Source organism: Hypomesus transpacificus, chromosome 10 (assembly GCF_021917145.1).
Source record: "Hypomesus transpacificus isolate Combined female chromosome 10, fHypTra1, whole genome shotgun sequence".
Lineage (NCBI taxonomy): Eukaryota > Metazoa > Chordata > Actinopteri > Osmeriformes > Osmeridae > Hypomesus > Hypomesus transpacificus.
The window spans coordinates 5762816-5768872 of NC_061069.1; positions in this window are offsets into that span (position 1 = coordinate 5762816).

Below are 6057 nucleotides of genomic sequence, written 5' to 3' on the forward strand. Positions count from 1 at the left end.
CTCCCTGTACAGCCACATAACATACAAGTCAGTTGACACCTTGATACTTGGCACCATTTTCCAAGATGTTCATGTACTGTATGATTGGAATGGGATTAAGTCAAACTAGACCCAGGTGCCAAGCTCAAACACCCCCAAACACACTTTGATGTGGATAGTATCAGCCCATGCTGAAACAATAGGTTATGTTTCAAATATAGTGCCTCATTCACAATTATACTGGGCTGTGTCATTGGGTTATATGGACTAGGGTGGGTTAAAGGGACTAGGCTGTCCATTCCCCATCCAGAGGAATGGTCTGTCTCCCTCTTAAATTCCCCAGCTCAAAGCTCTTTTCTGTTCCCTACCTCTGACTGTCTCCAGGAACCGTGGTGGAGGGAGGTTCTCCAGGGTGGAGGCCTGTGAAAGGGTTTTGGGCGGGAGCTGAGGCGGTGAGACCTCCATGTTCAGGGCTGCCATATCCCCCGAGGAACACAAGGTCTTCCTTTCACATGGAGCATGGCGCAGTCTGCCAACAGGGCCGACCATCGCTGGAAGGACCTTAATAAGAGTTAGTTTGCCCTCCCTGGGTGGCATTTTGGAAAGTCTTTTACTTGTATCTTGGCCCCAACCTCTGATCTAACGTCAATGAGGTTCTCCACATGTAGCCGGGCTCTACACTAGCTGAAGGCTGGTTCACATGAAAGTGAAGCCTTTCTCCCTTTATTTCTGCATCTGGGTTCCTGTCTATGAGGTTCTCCACGTTGACCACCCACTCCTCCACCAGATCCTGTGGAGCATGTGTGTTTTCAGATTGAGTTCAGCCTCCTGTTTCTGTGAGGCTGGAGGTGACTTTTAAAGGTACACTTTCCTCAGAGGGAGCCTTTACAAAGGGCTCCACAATGTCACAGCTTAGCAGAGGATCCTCTCTCTCTGAGATGGTCTCTGTCTGGCAGTTAGCCTCCACCCGTACATTGAGCTTGGCCTCTTCTTGCTTCGGCAAGTGCAAAACAAAACAGTTTTCTTATTTTGTTTGGGGGGGTGATGAAAATCTAGTGAGGCGATGCTTATCCAAGATCCCCCTCCCCCTAAATCCTGGGTTAAACACTAAGCATAGCATTAGAATAATGCTAACTAGTTAACTTGACATTATTCAAACTTTTCTTGTTGTTGTTACAACTGAAGGCCAACCAGGAACGTAAACTTGTGAAAGGGCATGTTGAATTTAAGATGACAGCTGTATGAGTCATGATGAAGTGATCTTCTAAGTGTCTTATTATTGCCACTGCTGCATGCGATGGAAGTGCTTGAAAGTAGTCTGAGGATGTCAGCAACTGCAGTTAAGAACCTGGTGTCAATCATAAAGATGGACATAATAAAGAGGATGCTTATGGTAACAATAAGGTAAAGGCAATGGGTTATTATGTATGGTGATGATGTTGATGGTAATTTCTGTGATTACAAAATTGACATGGTTGATGATAGTAACAAGCATGAACCCATCAACAATGACGGCAATGACAATAGTGATTATGATGATTATTGTCCTGAATACATGATGATTTTCTATCGTTATTGTCTTGTATGTCTTTGTTCTTCATGATACAGATTTTGCACTGCTAGAGCTGATCCCCCCCCACGTATGGATGTATGGATGTATGGATGTATGGATGTATGGATGTATGGATGTATGGATGGATGTATGGATGGATGTATGGATGGATGTATGGATGTATGTATGGATGGATGATACTGATTTTCCAGAGAGGAGAGGCAGATGGGAGGGGAATGAAGACCAGTAAATACATCTAAGGAGGCCTTACATAAAACACTGGAGCATCTTAACTATGACTTTTTAGCTATTCCTGAATGTTGTAAAAAAAAAAAAAAAAAAAAAGTGTTTACCTATATACACTGATTTGGAAATGATGTCCCCCTCATGTTAAGCAAGGGAAAAACAGCCTTGGGAGATGTTTAAAACGTTTAGTTTGAAACCGTAGCTTTAAAGCTGTTTAAACAGACTAACAGACACCAAAGCTGTTCCCTCAACACATTTAATGGAGATTCTCATGCTTACAGCAGGACATCTGGCCTGTGTCTCTGCTGAAGATGACCGGACTGTTGGTTACAGTACGTGCTGTGTTTCATCATTGATAATGATTTTGTGACTTTGATGTGCGGTTAAACACAGGCGGATTCTTCATAAACACATTTCCTCTCACTTTTAGTGTTTATTTTTCAACCAACTGCTTTGAATTCTGTGCAGATCAGAAAGAAGGAATTTCCAACAAACAATCAAATGAAATCGCTTTGGTCAAGATGTTGGCATCCGTACAGCTAGCTATATAATAACATTCCATCAGTTTCAGACCTATACAATAAACAGAAACACTAAGAGGTCATGACACTGTCACAGTAATGCATACCTTCAGACCCAAACTTCGTCCATAACATTTGCCTCTGGTTCATCTTCTTATTCCTACTTATCAACCTACAGTATTGATCAGTTATGGACTGTCATTTCCGGTCAAACCCGCATGCAGATGAACGTGTATGCACATGCAAATTCTGCTCACTCCAAGTAAGGTGGAACAAAAGAAGCCCCTCACTCTGCCTTCAAGGAGACAATCACGTAACCATAGTAGTGTGCAATCCATCATCTTCAGTCTACACTTGCTGTTGACACTATATGAGTGAAGAACAAACTTGATGCCCAAAAATCTTGTGTGAGTTATGAATTATCTAATTGGGCCAAGATTACTAGTTGATTTATAATATGCAGAATAACAAAACCATTAACAAAAATGGCATCCATAAAATACATGAATTCTTTGAATTCCCTATTGACCTTTTATACAATATGTTATTAAGTATACCTCCAGGGTTTCAGCAAATCTTTGGTCTACTCCTCAATCTGAATGTACCTATTTCAGAACAAAGGACCAGAGGAGCTCGATGCAATCTCTCTTTTCATGCTGTTCCTGCTGGAAAAATGCTCAATTGAGACACAAGAGGTATTCTCACAGCTATTTGTCCTGTACGAGCAATCATTCCAGATAAAACGAGATCACTTTGGCTGTTTCATTTAACAGTTTTTCACATCACTCATCCATCACAGATAGACCTTTATTCATCTTAATAATTGATTCAAATTGAGTAATCACAGCAATTGGAGAACAATTAAGCACTGTAGTAATTGGTTGAAATTTGCAGAGCATGGATGAAAATGCATACAATTCAATTGATGAGAAAGGATATTTACCGGGGAGAAAAAACATTTTGCAGACTATTGTTACGAGGAACAGGGTGGAACAGGATATAACAGGATAGAATATGTTGCAACTCTAATGCTGTCATTAGGCCCTTACTTTGAAAGTGTAATTGAACTTATCTAAATGGAATTTTAATCTTATCTATGTTGCACAGAAAGTAAGACACAAGTGACTTGTTGATGTGTATTTACCTTCTCTCGTTGGAACAACATATCTAGTTATTAAATGAAAAAACCTATCTCCTATGAATATTTGTAGTGGACACACAGTACCAGATTTTTTTTAAAAGCCCTTTCAACCTATCTGTGTGCTTTGGCCTGATGGGAGTCTACTGAAGGTGGCTCTAAAATATACTGCCATCTCTGGACTTCCTCTTTAAATGTTTCAACCTTTACAGTTGGGTTCTGAATATAGTACACAGTACTGACATTTTCGCATGTCTTCTTGAACCTTTCCACACTTTTTTCAGTAGTTTTTTGTGTCCGTTTTTCTGTTATTTTCTCAGTGTTAGCGTTCACAGCTTGTAGCATTCACTTGTGTAGTTATGCTACACTGTTCAGGCATAGCAATAACTTTGAAACCTTAACCCTCAACATTAACCTCAGTATAGTATAAATATCCAAGATTAATTACGAGACAGAAGTGGTTTTATTGGGAAAGGTTGTATAGTGTAAATGCCTTTACAAGTTTACAGTACTCTATATAAAGTACTGTACATACAGATGGCCACTGGATTAGGTGATTGGTCAAGCATGCCCTAAAGGTTTGAGATTAGTCATGAAGACATGGTCCAACACTTTGTTTAGTCACTTGTTCCAAAGACTTGTGGTTTGGTACAAAGCCCAGCTGCAACCCCCAAACAGACTTTGGATAGTCTAATATAATTGGAAGTAACAGTAAACAGTTTATCATTGTGCATAAATGGTAAAAAGTTCCCCTCTTGGCTGTATTTCTCTCCTTTCCTGAAGCCGAAGGAACACTCACTTGTGTTGTTTTGGTGAAAGTTTCTACTTTGAGTTCTATAACTACAGTACAATATGAATGCAATAAAAATCTCTTTAGATGAAGTCGATTTTCAGCATTAATTTGCAGGCTATAACAAAGAAACACACACTCCTAGAGATTTAATAATGAATCATATTAGGAACATGAGTGGCAGCCCAAGCACAAAAAATATATTTTATTGAGGCATATTTGAAAAGGACCACCAACGACACACAGTCATCTAAACACATAAAAGACTAGATGTAAACATTGCCCCACTGAAGATGACTCCACCTTTACGTGTATTTGCAATAGGAGAAAGACTGTTAAGTATGAACCAACCTTGTTGAGGTGACTGGTAGAATGAAATGGACACTTTCGAAAGTGGGTGTAACTTGGATGTTTGCCTGGCTGCAAATGTTTAGTCTAGAATACACATGAGGAAACATGAGGAAACTTAAGAAACATCTCAAGTTATTTCACTGCATTTTACAGTATTGAACATGTTCATAAACTATTCTACGTCAAAGATAAATATGTAAACACATTTAAAAAAAAATCTGATAATAAAACGTATGTCTATACAATATATGTGACCTGTGTGAATTGGACATTGTTCGACATTCTTAATAAACTATTATTTACTGTTTATTTATTTATTATTAAAGATTCCCATGGTCAACCCATGGGAAATGTGGTGTGTGATCACCAGCTGTATGGCCCGTGAGGTTGGACGTGAGGAGACACTTAATCATGTTTCAAAATGACATTAAGGTCTTGTTTTTGTCTTAGAGAACATCAGCACGCTGTGATAGTTACAAAAAACACTCCACTCCTCTCTCTGGCCTTGGGTGGAGAAAACGGTTTATTTTGGATTCCAAAATCTAAGATATTGATTAAATTGTGTTCACAGTTCCCGTAAGTGGCCCTGCTATAATCATTATGATTGAATACCCGACAGTCCTGAATATGAAGGTCTTGAGGAAATATCAAAAGCTTGATAGTTGGGAAAGTTTCCTTTGAAGTTCTTTTAAGGGTGTATTGAATGTTCTTTTACTAGTTAAGTACCAGGTCATTTCAGCAGTTCCAGCAGCTGAAAGGAACAGTTTTCAATAATAGATGTGCTGTCTTTTGAATTTTAACATTACCACAGTAGGAATCTGTGTTATGTCTATGACTTTGAAACTTTGGAAATGTGAAGAAGAAAAAAAGTCACCCGAGGTGTTTTCGTTTAAGAGAAATCTTCAAGATCAAAATCAGAAAAGTGCTTGGAACAAAGAATTCAGCTTCCAAACTTTAGCACAGCAAAATATGTAAGGCTAACTTATAAAAAACAGTTGCTCCCTTCGGGTCAAACCAATCATTTCAGAGACAAGACTGAATCACTGGAAAGAAGTGTTCTCATACCTCTATAAGAATGGCTTGATTGAACAATATATGTGTAGATTTATTTTTTATTAGTCTACTAGTAAACAATCTCTGTGCCTTCAAAGATTAGGGCTCTGGTTTTTCTCTGGAAACACATTGCCTCAATAGCATCTTAATGTCTTTGACATTTGAAGATTTTCAATTGACTGCACTGGAAAGATACAGATTCTCAAACTGCATAGAGACTAGCCCCATTTGTTGTGTGTAGATATTGACTAAGAATTGTATACAGTTGCATATGCTTTTGCGGGTCTGAAAAGTATTGTAGCATGTATGTTGGGGACTCATAAATTAACACCAGAAGAAACATCTATAAATCATATCTATCTGTCTGTCTGTCCATCCATCCCTCATTGCATCTAACATATTAGTCTAATGAAGTGAACAGGATGTT